This window comes from Pomacea canaliculata, linkage group LG7, assembly GCF_003073045.1.
Source record: "Pomacea canaliculata isolate SZHN2017 linkage group LG7, ASM307304v1, whole genome shotgun sequence".
Lineage (NCBI taxonomy): Eukaryota > Metazoa > Mollusca > Gastropoda > Architaenioglossa > Ampullariidae > Pomacea > Pomacea canaliculata.
Genome location: NC_037596.1, coordinates 9,238,837 through 9,253,727, shown reverse-complemented (window position 1 = coordinate 9,253,727; position 14,891 = coordinate 9,238,837). Strand labels below are relative to the sequence as shown.

General features: G+C 40.3%; 1 protein-coding gene and 1 long non-coding RNA gene across 13 annotated transcripts in view; both read right to left on the bottom strand.

The window, feature by feature from the left end:
• LOC112567948 (mucin-5AC-like) overlaps positions 1 to 14,891 on the bottom strand; it is a 180,523-nt gene that overhangs the window by 70,943 nt on the left and 94,689 nt on the right. The gene's annotated exons all lie outside the window — the stretch shown is intronic.
• Positions 9,766 to 11,255, bottom strand: LOC112567970. The gene is made up of 3 exons (XR_003099952.1): positions 10,567 to 11,255; positions 10,090 to 10,158; positions 9,766 to 9,795 (listed from the first exon to the last, which is right to left on the bottom strand). It is a non-coding gene; the product is annotated as an uncharacterized LOC112567970 (long non-coding RNA).

Sequence of the window (14,891 nt, the reverse complement as noted above, 5' to 3'; positions counted from 1 at the left end):
TTTTCTGGCGGCGAAAACTCTCGTCATGTTATTTAGAAAGTACTGATTTGTAGGAAAATGCGTGGATTTCCTCTCCGTCTTTCAGTGCACCGCTTATTTAACCTTGGAGACTAAAGGGGGATTTGAAGTAATTCTTTTATTTTTTCTGACACATTTAGGGGAATGACCGGTAGATTCCAAATGTTTATTTGAAGACTGCTGTTCCTCGTAGTCTTTCGAAATACAGCATGGGGACAAATAGCGGATTCAGGCGGGGCAATCGGAAAAGTGTTCTTAATAATCACAGGGATGGCGTTTATCAATATCTTTTAGCTCGGAATTGACCAAACGTCCGGTGTGTTGGCGTGTTGTTATGGGAACCATCAGACAGATAAGGTTGATATATTTTCGCTGTCTTATATATATATGAACTCACGAGGGCATACTAGCCACACAAGAATATTCTACAAGCCCATTTCGGTGTCAGGACTATCTGATGATCTCCATAGTCTTTCCTGACTGTCGTTTGTCGAATTGACCAAAATAATGTCTTAATCACGGAGTTCACCATCCATCCTACATTCTATTCTTCTCCACCAGTCCTGACCAACCTTTCTACTCTCCCTAGAAACTCTTCTCGCACAATAATTATAGGCCTAAGACTCGTTCTCTTTATTTCGTAACAAGAGAGTGGTTTTCGTTGTTTCTTTCATTGCCCTCGATTCATTTATTATTTATTATTTTATTAATTATATTCTGTTTATTATAAAAAAAAGGACAATTAACATAATACCATCAAACTCACGATTAGCGCCAGGTCGTGTGTTCATGGATCCTAATAATTTAATTATTTTACTTCACTTTTTTGCCTTCTGCCTTAAATTTAGAAAGATCATTTACACATTTGCTTGAGAGACTATTCAAATATTTCGTCAAAAAAAAAGAACCAGTGGAAGAGAAATAAATTATTTATTAGCCAAAGATCAGGGCTCTATGTATTATTCTTAAGATATTAGTTTATGAAATTAGCTCTAGTAAAGGTCGCGGCCTTTTCAGGACTCACTTCAAGGAGCATCAGCATGTCAATAAGAAAGCGGGACTCTATGAATCGCAGTGATTCTCAATGGGAATAACCAACCCTGAATACTGGTTTTACTGTTTTTATGTGTTTCAATGTGCTGTTTTTGCCCGTGAATGTCGATACGACATTTAACGATATGTTCATATACAGGTAGCCATGTCGAGTAAACATTGGTGCAGTTTCGGGAATCAAAGTCGTCGAATAGGTCCGTTAGAGGCTTACAGGTTTTTAGGGTCCGTTTGTACCTCATCAATCACCCATCAGACATAACACGACGCCAGTACAAGGCAGAGAATGTGTTGTCACTCTAGACCCTTACGGAGCCGCCGGTTTCATGTGCTGCTACATCGATCTCCGATTGGCTCTGGAGATATTTTAAAATATTATGAATACACAAATGATCATGATTCATAATAAACATTTAGAAAAATGAAATAGTACATCTCAAAACTTAATAATTGTAATTCTGTTCCACTGTTTAGACAGAGGCTGTAGCGCCTTCGATTTGGGACACTGGGGTAACAAAAAACCCACAGGACAATCCTTTGTAGCCTTGTTCCGCAGAGTTTGCCAACTGTAGATGGATACGCAATAAAGAGACTAGCAATTAGTGTTTTAGAGACATGAACTGTTAATTTCCATTCATATTTACTAATGTAAACTACAATTAAATCACAATCACACACCACTGCACACTTGTGATTGTGCCTGCTTTAAGCAATATGGTTTACAATATTCGGACTGGCGGTGCAGTGGTCGATAGCTTTACCCTTTTGAACAACATGAAAATCCATTTCTCGACAGCATGGCCCCTGTCCTTCTGACAAAACAACTGCTTTTAATGTTGTGTTTAACAATGTCTACATCCCCTATTCTAATCAGCACACCCCGGGGTGCCTTAATACAAGTGGAGATCAGCATGAAGACATCCACATAGAAAATTAAAGGTACTATAGACTTTCTTTCGTAATCGCATACATTGCCGCTTCTAATTCTATATCCCTACTGCCTCTACCACTAAGGCGTACATCATTTTTCGGTCTGCAAATGGGCTAGCAATTTCTACGCAATCAACAAACCAACTTAACTTCTCAGTTGGTGAAATGGTGTCTAGTTGTCATTGGCCTGAAAAAACAAAAAAGAACTGCTACTGTTTAAGAATCTGTCACCGGGTTGACGCTAGCAAACACGAAGGGCAAATCTCTTTAAAAATCACTTACTTTCGAGTGTCATAACAGAGCAATTTATGATGTACAAACAGCTAAATGATACATTATCTGCCTTACGTTTTCTTACCATAACCAGTATGGTATAGAAGTTATTCTGTGAAATGGAAAAATCACCCATTCAGAACAACTTACTCTGAGTTGATGAAGTTTGGATTGGTGCATTGTCTTAAAATAACCAAAACAGAACAACTTTAAAATCAATATTAACTTTTTACGCTAGTCATTAAACGAGGAAACAGAGCGGGAAACGCCTATTTCCCTCTAAAAAAAAAACAACAACAACTGTTGTAAGCTATTGGTGTGTAGAGCTTTTGTATAACTAAAGTCAATTCAACAGACTATACTCAGTGCAGACTTTCATTATTTAATAACTATACTTTACTAGCGTGCAGGTACCCGACATTGCCTGGGTTGACAAGCTGTTGACGTTCTTCTTCAGTTTAGAATTTTACCGCCACCAACTTCATTAAGTACAGTTCATTCATGAAGTGATTTAAAGGCTAAATGTAGAAAAAAACAATGGGATTAAAAATAAATTGTACATTCATATGCAAAACATACGAACATTTATATTCAGATGTGCAGTATTAATTCAGTTAACGCGAGGATGGCACTAGGAAAACAGTTCAAAGAAATGCCAGGGTGATCAGAGAAATATGTATCTTAGAAAAACGTTTTGTATCTTCTTGAAATACCTGTGGCAATGTAGAAAACCAGTTTCAACATTCTTTTTGACAGTGGAACCTCGGTTAGCGAACCTCGGATTAGCGAATTTTTCGGGTTAACGAACAAAAAATTTCCGCTAAAAATTTGTCTCGGATAGCGAACAAAATTTCGGGATAACGAACAAAAAATTTCGTTAAAAATTTGTCTCGATAGCGAACAAAATTTCGGATAACGAACAGCCACGTGAACTCAGTGAGCCGACCGGCATAGTAATCATTCGCGCTCGAGACAGTACGATCAGTCGTCCCTTACTGTGCGCATCCTTCTTATTTAGTGATTGTTGTGCTTTATTTAATAAGATAATCCTCAATCATGGCTCCAAAGAAGATTAAGCAATTCAATAGTAGTGACGGTAATGATCAAGGACGCGGCAAAAATGAATTGAAAAGGAATTGATTTCAAAGTATGAACAACGGTGCATGCGTCTGTCGGCATATGTGATGTGTATTACCGAAGAGTTTTACAAAAAAGGGCAGAAGAAGCAGACACATGGACAAGTTTTTTTCTTCAACCTCAAAGCTACAGAGAAAAGGGAAGTCTCCCCGATTTGATAATGTCACGTGTGGCTCATGGAGAGGGATTCAAAGCGAGTGTTGGGAGTTCCACCCCGGTTCCCCCCACAGCTGTTTCGAGAACCACGCTGTCAAAACGGCAAGTTTTCTGGTGTAAATGCTTTCTTAATGGCGTTTTTATGTTATTTAACTCATTTATATTGCATTACAACTGGTTCATTAAAACAAATACCTATATATATATACAGCCTGTAAACTTTCATAATAGCGAGTCAACAGGGGCTGGGAACCAATTAAATCTATTTTTTATTTCTTATGGAAAAAATTGTTGTCGGATAACGACATTTCGGTTAACGAACAGCTTTCCAGAACGGATTAAGTTCGTTAGAGGTTCACTGTATGTAGAAATGCATAGTTTGTGGAAGTCTATATAATCTAAGTTTCCAGTATGCTCAGTATACCTTCTTCACTTAAACTCCAGAAGTACCAGAACTCTGCTGCACGTCTGGTGCTTAGAGCCAGGACACGGGACACACACCACCCCTCTCTCCTTCGTTGCTAACCTGGCGTCCGCGTCCGTTCTGGCATCGCAGTACAAACTGTCCGTGCTGTGTTTTAATTTCTTCGCTGGTACCTGGCTGTATTATTTATTTTTCTATGAAATCTCTTTCCCAATATCCCAGCCAGACGCTATTATACGATCTTCATCTGAGGACCGTATGCTTACTTTCCGCTGTCATCCAGAGCAAGGCTCACTATGGTTACCCTTTTGAGACGCCTTATGTTCCCTTCGTATGAATCGGCGTGATATTGTCGTTACTGCCGCTATATAAATAATAATAGATATTGTCATATATTTCCTGTTTCAACCATGGATGATGGCCATAGCCCGTTGACACTAGAATCTAAAATATATATCTGTTGCTCAGTATGGTCGTATATAGATAATATAACAATGATTACGGGCATTCTGTTAACCTTTAACCGATTACCATAGACCTCGGTCACATAAACATACATTGAATATCTAATACTAGGGGTTTAGAGATGCATTCGCGAGTCGCCGCCTAGCCGTCTCGGTGTCAGCATCGTTTCTCCCACTGTACAATTGCTTGTATTCTTGCTCATCCGGAGTCGGAAGTGCAAGGACGAGTGTTAATAGCAGACCCCTGACCGATAGTAAACAGTGCCTGGCTACTAGGGTAGGTGTGTCCATTCTGATTTTGTCGCTGTCCTGTGTGCTATGTTCTCCATCCATTCAATCTCTTATATTGTACTCCCACGTCGCTCCACTGCAGAGGTTATAGAATATTCTGAGTTATAAGAGCTGATAAGTAAAGGGAGGACGTTACCTCGCCTATAAGCACTCATAGTGTACTGTTTTACTAAGAAAAATCCCGTTGTTATTAGAAAATAGAAGAATTTAGAAGACCTAAATGACAATGATGCATGAGTCCCGTAGCCACTTATGACTTCTCAATGGCTCGTAGGGTTGTCCCCTTCTTTTATTTTCGCTTAGCTATCACCCTTTACCAATTGCCCAGTTTACGCAAGACAGGCATCATTCCACCTGCGTGAGCTTATCAGAACCTTTCAATAGGACATGGTGCAAGCTTAATACATATAAAAATGTAAAATTGTCACACTGAGGACATTCTCGTTAACTATAAAAATCTTATCATTCAGTGACGTCTCATAATTTTAAGTTTTAAATTGTATTAAAGAAAATCCTGAAACCTAAAGAAAAATAATTTACCCTTAGCCCGTTAGTGGATTTCAAAATAAAAGTGTGTTAAAACATTTTTTTTTACTTATCTTATTTATAAGAATTACCAAATACCTTTGTCCGGTTGAATGTTAATGCCATAATCGCATTACATAACAATTCCCACAGTCGTGTTGGCTACGTTGATTGCATTGTCAGGAGAAACTGACATAGTGATGTTGCTAGGTGGAACTGAAACAATGAAAAAATGAAGATTTCTACTGATGATGAAGTTATTGCACCTGCCGTTCAACTAACAATAAAGACCACAAGCGCGTCCAAGCATTTCACTCCGGCCACTAGCGCGCTTTTGGGCTTCACTAGACTCTGAAATTTTAGGTCGCGCACGCCGGCGCCTTACGGGCCTGTCTAAGGGTGAGATTCAACAACTACCATCCCGGCCCTTAAACAATCAACACCCCATATGCTTTTGGCATCCCTTCCCCGCGCGCCTCACGGCGCGCCCAGGTCGCGCCCTCCCAACCACTCTTGCATGAGCGTACTGCCACTCTCTAAAATCTTTCTTATCAATGAGCCATCTGTTTAAACATGATAGCCTTTTTGACTCTGCAAACACCATTCTTCGAACTCTTTTGTGTAGGCATGTTCTGATGATTATTAAAACTTCATTTTGTAGATCACTCATTATGTCTTCACTGTTAAGATTTTAACACTCGAGAATCTCAGCAGGATTGGCCAAGTTTTTACAATCTATTTTTTTAAAGTGTGGTATTACATATAATCAACACTGATATTTGAATTGTGACAGTTAACATTCAGTAAATAATAATCTTTAAAAAAAATAATTATAAAAAGAAAATAAGCAGCCATGACTGTGAAATTCTGAGTCCATGTGTTGATAAAGCAGCTGCTATGTGTGTGAGTGTACACAGCATTTGCCTGACCACAGATTTGGGCAAGGCTGCTACCATCATTTTAAGTGTGTTTTATCATTGATCTTTGCCCTATTTAGAGAGATCACTGAATATTTAGTGCCTGAATTATTAAATCTCAAAGATAGTAAACAATGCGGCGATGTAGTCACTTCCTTACCAGGAAGGCCCTAAAAGATGGAAGCAAAATCAACCTTACCTACTGTGACTGTCAGATTCTGATTAGTCATCTAGAGTCTTTGGAACTGGTTTAGTAGAGGTGCAATATCATAGCTAAACGAACAGTGATACATGCCCAGCATCATTGCAGTCTGGTTCAAGAGAATCACCGAGCTGAATTGATTTCTGAGTTAAACCACCTGAAACTGTTGCTGAATTAGCTGGAAGACCCCTTCGGAAGCTGAAACTAATCTTGCCCCTGTGGAGAGAAGACATCAGCTAAAGCCAAGGTCTGTTCTTGGTAAGGCTTGGAAACTTGTGAATCGTGACATTGTCATAACATGACACAGACTCGCCATGGACAGTAGCTGCGTACTTGGAATGCTACAAGTAAGTGTAAACGGTCTGATTAGTAGCTCAAGGCGCAGAGTACTGAATGGACTACTCTTGCATTTCACGCTAAAGTCTCACCTGCAAAAAACAGAACAAAAATTGCATTCGTACGTTCAGATACACAGCTTGCAAAACATTTTGTGTCTTACCTACCGACCATAGTTAACTTGGTGGTGTGGCATTTGTTTCTGTGTCTTTACGGATAATTCTATCTCTGCTTCCGCCAGGAAGTTAGGGGTCGGCACACAAGGTCGGCCCCCGAGCCTTTATGTATACGCAGCACAATGTAGAGTCGCGTTTCAAGCAACTGCAGTTGCTAGCTCCCCTTCACAGTTCCTAGCGGTGATTCCCACCCGTAAATCATGTAGAGCCGCGGGTGGCGGACCCTCCCCGCCATAAACCTCGGCAGTGAGGCCACTCGCTGTGATGGGGCTTGCTGCATCGGATACTTTATGTTGTATGAAAATGTCGGAAGAAGGATGTGTAGAAATCTTCGCAGAAAACATCAGACTATTTTCTATTATCCTGTGATTGATGATCACTAAATGCCATCGATTGCATTGGGATGATTTAGCCCTCTATCGACGATTAAGATTTCGACATAATGACATCCTGGAGTTGATTGTCGGCGGGATTGACGTCACCAAGCGGATTATTGATTTACCAAATCGGCGGGTCGCAATGTCACACCTACATTGAATAGTTCGAGAAAAAGTAAGGAGCTGCGGCCAACCTCTAGCTCCGTCTTGCCCACTTCATTGTCGTTATGCAACGGGCAAGGTCTTGAAGTCAGAATGTGTTGTCACTGTGTATGGGTGGGTATCATGTGAATGGTAGACGTCGCCAGATATTTAGCGAGCTCAAAGACTGAGCGCGTCCTTGTGAGGCGACGTCCCCCACTACTGCTCTAGGCGCTTTCATGCTCGATGTGTGCTGCCTCACGAAAATCAGCAGTCGTACTCTTAATATACGTGGGCTCCGGCATTTTATTTACGACTCCGAGTCACTATTCTAACACGCGGCTATTTGCTCTTCATACCTCGAGCAAACTGACTGAAAAAAGATTAAGGTACCAATACCAATTCCATTAAGTGACAGCACGACCTCGTCCACTACATGCAGCCGATTCTTCAGGCAGAATTTCCTTCCATGGCTGTGTCACACAAGTTGTTCTGACGGTGTCATCGCGCATGTGGCAGTCTTTGAAGGCTCGTTCGATATCTGCAGAAGCAAAGAATAATATAAGAAACTAATAGCGCAGGCCGAAAGAGGAACTACCTGACCGTACAGGCCTAAAGTGTTCATGATGTAAGTGCCTCCCGGTGAAAAGAGAAGAGAGGAGAATATATGATAGCATACTTGGTACTGCTAATGCTTCTGCTGAATTACTACAACTGTTGTACAACTGGCACTATTAGTGGACGGGTTCGAACGCATGTATCCTGTGATTTATACAGGCTAGTTAGTATACTTCCTATGTACCACAAGTTTTTGCCGCCCTTTCTCGCTTGCTTTTTATGTGGTGCGCATATATTAATCTGCGCCCAGGTTCCGTCCATACGCCCCGTTGAACATAGAGCTGTTTTCTTTTCCTCATTCCCTTTTTTTTTTTTTCTCCGTCCCTATCAGTTGAATATCACGTGTCACGTGGTATAGCTGACAAAAAGACTCGTGTATACACTCTTTTATCTCATTTTTAGTAAGGGCGGGATGCGTATGAAACCTGTGTTCTATTAATTTACCAATTTGCTTTTTGATATTTTGTTAGTCAGTTTGCTCTCCGTGCCAGCTTATAATGAGAAGTTTATGATTCCTACTGGATGATAATGTCTCGTGCAGGTCAGAAAACGCCATGGGCATGCAGATGAAAAACATTGAGTAGATAGACTTGAAGTACAATATGCAAGCACAGGAGAAGGCAAGAGTTACCTGTCTGGGGAACTAGTTTCCTGAAATTGGCTGATTGGAGAATGTTTCTCCACACATCCACGTATAGAAAACGAGCTCATGTTGCAGGGGTGACAGTATCAGAATATAGCAGATCCCATACTAATACTACCAAGAGCACAGACCCAAGAAAAAAACCATTGAGAAACTTTGTTTGCTCCTTATGACATCTTTTATGTTCTAGAAGACGAGATAAAACAAAACAAAAACAAATATACACACTTAAACAACTAGAATTAACAGATGGCACATTCTAAGATCAAGGGACATAATTTTTTTAAAAAAATTTAACTGCATGCACACTCCACTCTCCAATATACAAAAACTGCATCAACTGGCATAAGTCACTGCAAGTTTAATTATCATTCATCTCTTTCTCTATCTTTCTTTTTCTTAGCGTTCCAGCAGCAGACTCAGTTCGCAGTTTTTTTCATTTGATAGGTCTTCTATTTTTGTCCATTGGCTAGGCGTCCATCAGTATACACTCTGCTGTTTGTTCTTCCAAATATTGTTCAGTTTGTGAGTTGTTGCTTTTCATCTCTCTTTATTGACTCTTTCGGTTGTCCCCTGGACAGTCCCGGTGTTGACGGGTTCTTAGAAGCTATGCCGCCAACTTCACGATATGGAGGGACTTGAAGTCAACGTCTGGGACCTGAGTCACAAAAAACAATGATTACCGCCTTGTACTAACTGATGGTCGCAAGAGTATGGCAAATTAGATTTCTCTGAATTATATCAATGCTAGATTCTAAAACCGAAAAGTGATGTTATCCAAGCCAACTTCTATGATTTAGTGTAACATGGCAGAAAATTATCAGTCTTGGAAAGAATTGACTGCAAATATCATTTAGATGTGTATATATATATTTGTGTGTGGATGTAATTATAGACTATACAAATGTTGACAAAGAAAATTGGATGTAACTATCAATTTTTCCTGCAAATTATAAGTTGACAAGAATAACAAAACATTCAACATTTATTCTAAAATGAATGTCGAATAACCATTTTCCTTTTGTTACAAGTCTTGATTCCTCCAAAACTGTTGTTTAAGCAGGGTGCAGATTCTGTTGTCAGGGGTCTCGCACGTTTTGAGTTATTTCCTCGGTCACTGCAAAATCCAAGCAATATTTTGAAATTATTCACGTACTGCACCATTTGCCTGGTCTTTCCCTTGCACACTTTTATCTCTTCATGTAGACTGTAAAATTATTCACATTTCATTTTGCTTTTGTTTTAAAATGTGTGATTATGACTGTTTGAGTGTAAAATAAATTTCACTATGTACATTTTAAGATATTGTGTATTATTTGTTGAGGTGGCAGCATTGCACACAAACTTCACAACACAGCATTCTGCACACAAACTTTACAGTATGAAACATGAATTCATTCAGCCTGCTTACCTTCTTCACTCCCTGAGGCTGAATGCTGGGTTGCATCTAGTCCTGCCACAAATGAATCTGTAGCATACCCTGGAAAAAAAATGTTTTAAAAATTGTGCTTAATTTGATCATTCATCAATAAGCATATAGCTGATGTACAAACAATAAATGAGAACAAAATAATGGTTGCATTTGAGGCAAAGCTAAACCAACCCATTTTCACCCTGTCGTGCTGTGTCACCCCTTACCAAGAACGTACAGCGTGTATGATTAACAAATATGAGTGTGATTTAAACATCCAAAGTATAGCATATTCTTCACTGCTCCCCTCCCTACATCCAGTTGATTTGCAAACATAATCACATTTTATTATAATATTATAAATTCATAAAAAATATAAATAAGTACCCAGTCCATAAGTAACCTATAAACATAACGACAATTATTCTGTCATTTACTTTTAAATATACTTTAATAGCCAGTTAGTGTGTCACATACCTGCAATACCATTGATCAGACTAGTGTTGTTGCCAAGGATCGCAATAGAAGTCGTGTCACCTCAGCTCTCAGACCCTACAGCAAGTTGGTCGGGTGAAGAAGATATTTTATTGCCAGGCTAGTCAACAGTGCCTGTGATCTTTACCCTGATAATGTCCGGGTAGCAATTGCAGATGACTGCCCGCTAGCAGTCCCCACCGCGTGTACTCTTACCTTCCCTCGCACGGGCGATAACATTCACTTCACGAAGGAGGGAAGATATATCGGCCAGTGTATGCTTATACATGTTCAAACATACATTTGTATGCAAAATCTCCAACGTGACCATGGTTTTATTGAATGTGCATAGCAATAATGATTATGGAAAAAGTAGTTTCATTTATATCAGCATTCTCAGGCAAGTGTAGATGCACTATTGTACTTGTTTCCATATCAGGTCAGCATCAAACATCTGCCAAAGCTGAAAATGAAATCTTTTCCTTTCTGAGAACTAAAAACATCCTTACATTGACAAACTCATGCCCATCTGCTAATGTAAATTGGGAAAAAGTTGTTTAACAGATTCTGAAGTGGTTATTTTATATGTTGGATATGGGTTTTATGGTAGAGGACCATCAACATAGACTTGAATGAAAAGCAGTGTTGTGCGAAGGTAATCTGATCCAATAGCAGTAAACAGCTGAATGTGGGCTTAGGCAGCAGTGGAGGCAACTTGTCTGAAACACGCATGTTAAGGCGGTTTACTTGAACCTAAACATCGTCAAATTATTTAAAACAAAATAATACTCACCTTGATAAACACAGGCAATGATGAAAGTTAGTATTCCAATCATACTGAGAGCCATGTTACCATTTGACGACGACAAAGTACGGCGATTGAAATGGCGAAACAGATATTTTAGCTCACACCTCTTACTTAAAATAAAATTTCTATAGTTTTGAACAGTGCAAACAGTTGCTCACACAGTCATGCAAGCAAGGTTATACTAAAGGTCGTGTCGCCTCACTCGATGGCTGAGGAACTTCTAGAAGAAGAAAAGGCCGACTTCAGAGAAGGCAGGAGCACAGTAAAACAAATCTACTGTTGAGAACAGGAAAAGAAGTGTGTCTTGAAAACATCACTAATAACACTTACACATTTTGATTTATAAAAAACTAAAAAAAAAAAAAAACACTAAATTGGCGGATGATAGCCCGTGTCTACTTCAGAAGCGCTTAAATCATTGCGCCCTAACTAAGGAAGCCAGAACATTGGGATGATAGGATAGATTTTATTTAAAATACTCATCCTCCTTTCCATCCAGATGACAGTTTTACACTGGTCTATATGCCACTCGGGGGTTGTGCAATATGCACGTGACTCTTACCCAGATATTTTGCTTGTCTCTCTCTCTCTCTGTCGCTCATGGCTTACATGTGCACCTTGATACTGTTAAGTCATGACCTTTGTTTTACCGGCAGCATCGCTGTTTCTAAACATATTACAAGGTATTGGAAAAAGCACAAGCGGAAACCTTTAAAGGAGACGCCGGGTTATCTTGTCTGTACTGTACTTGGTCTCAGTTTTTCAGACGAATCATCTCTCGCGTTTGTCTTTAGTGACTATGTTGCTGGAGTCTATGATGGTTATGATGACGGTCATAGTATTAGAGGTTGTAATTTCACTCCTATATTTTATAGCCATAGTCTGTCTTAAAAACAGGTCAGTGCTGTCAGCCAGGGACTGAAGTACACTAAAGTACTTTGAAGTACCTGAAAAGGTTTGCTGTTTCGATGGGTGACTAGGAATAGAATGCGGCTTGCCAAAGAATATCTGTTAAAGTTTGCTTATTTGCAGTGGTGGGTTTTCCTCCCATGACCTCTGGCACACAATTTATTTTCAGTGGGCAGACTGGTGAGTCATATTCGAGTTGCTAGTTAGAAAAGTCGATTGATTGGAGTTGGTTATTGATATTTAATATAGTGTCACCAATAAAAGGCTATATCATGAGGAAAAATTAGGCAAAGAAGACACTTTAAAAGCTTGAGGACGAGAAAGATTCGTATTTTGATCTGTCAGAAACATTATAAAAGGAGGAAAAAATTTCATTGTGCAGTTGTTTTAGCAGAGCAAGTTCTCAACATGTATTTGTGAATTGTTAACGAGGAGGGTTAATAGGGGACAGGGAGTAGCAATCATACTTCACATGATACACGGTTGTCACCCTTCTTATCTTGAAACATTTGTGAATAAACCAAAGGGTCCGTTGGCGAGGTGTTGTTGCGGCCCTATTTCTACGCAGCTGTAACCAGCACGTCAGTCCATGATGGATACGTAGGGGTGGGCTAGTCTTACAAGAACACAACAAAGATGGAAATTGCCACACAACTGTAGATTTTACTCAGTTTCACTCGGCAGCTGGCCTGCAGTCTCTCCACTCTCACTTCCAAAATCAAAATGCCTGCTTCAACCCTACTCTACTTATTCTGTCCCCGTCGAACGTTCCAGAACCATCCACCTTCTTTCCCCATGGTCGCGTAACGACCTTTCCCAGCCCCCTGGCGCCAGTGGTCACACCAACCCCGTCCTGTCTGCTCATTGTCTCCCCAAGTGGCATAGGCAACTTCGCAACTTCGGGTGTAACAAGAGACCCAGTAGCAAGGACCGCGAGTGGACAGCTCTAGGCCGGCTATTACGCACACAGCCGGCGCGAGAAGGGGACAGTCGTTGGCGCCTTCCGACCCCTACCCTCTACAAAAAAGACATAGCTCAGTAGTCAGTACACTACTAGAGTGCTACAGCGTAATATCTCATTTCAGGACATGAAGTAACATTGTCAAAATTTCTCGAATTACAATGTTTGTGTGTTCGCTGTGGGAGAGTTGACGCAGTTAAAAGTGCGTGACTCAAGGCATGCACATGTCCAAAAGTACTTCCATTAAGATCAGGGCTTCTGCTAAGGCTAAATTCTTTGGGGTCCCAGGGACCCCTTCTTCAGATTTTTAAGGGGTCCCTGTTCTTTGCCCAAATTTGAAGGGGACCCCATTGACGAAAATTGAAGGGGTCCTCCGAACTTTTAATGCGTACTGTACGCAATTTTTTGCGTAAACAGAAGCCCTGAAGATGTAAACTAACCTTAACGGTACTCGAGACAAACATATGCACTGTTACTCTCAAAGTCTTTTTCTTCTCGCGTTTCTATCTTTTCCTCTCTTTTCTCCCTATGTGATTGCACTCAGGCGTGTCTGCTGAGTCACTTTCTATGTCACGTCCTACACAGTACAGCGTGTGCTATAGTCTACCTACCAACACAGTCTATACTACATAGTCTATACTACTATAGTCTACCTACCTCCATAACTACTGGAAATTAGCTGCACGGTTTTGGCCTAGCCTTCAGGGGAAAGGGTGGTCGTACGTATTCATGCAGTCGTATCTCAAGTGTGTAAATGTGTAAAACGGACGGTTCTTTGCATCTTAAAGCTTATCAAAAGTTTTCGGTAAACCGGGTGTTTTTCCTTGTGAACGTTACTAATTTAATTTCTTTTACGAAACGAATTTGAACCAAACCCTAGAGGGGAGAAAAGAAATGAAATTTCAAAACATTGGATGAGTCATTATCGCCGTCAAGTTGATAATAGCAATGACTTGCTGACACTCGAGCGTATCGCCGAACGTGCAAGGAGAACAGGTTGTGAATGCACAGGTCGACATTAAGATCCGGCAACGCAAGGAAAGTATGCGATGTGCAGGACGCCATCTTGAGGTGATCCACCCGCTGTTGTTACTCGATCTTGTTTTCAGGCAGCAGACACGTGATCTCAACGCCCGAAAATCGCTTTAATGCACAGCGAGGTGTTCCTCGGGTATGCTCGCCATGGGTGGCTGCCTCGTGGATTTTGCAGTGCCTTAGGTTGGTCGCTACTTTATAGGGACTTTCACTATGTCAGGAGTTAGGAATCATTACACCTCCTTGGTGGTCCTCGAAGACAATTTATCAACTGAGCTCCCTTCACCTTCACACAGCGCAGGACAATTGCACATTTTGTTTCTCAGATATCATTCCTATCAGTCCTAAACAAGCTCTCTAGTTCATTTTTATCGGTTATTCACATAATAAATATACATCTTTGAGTGCGTGTGTATATTTGTGTATCTGTCTGTGCGTGCGTAAAAGGTATCATATCTCTTTTCTTTCATGCATGCACTACTTCACATCTTCAAAATATATTTTCTGTATGTAAGTAACTTCAGTTGGTTGGTAGGTTGAAGATTAGATATGCTGATGACTTGCATCATTCTTGGGTGAATGAAGAAGTAGATAGACGGGCTTATTGGAAAATAT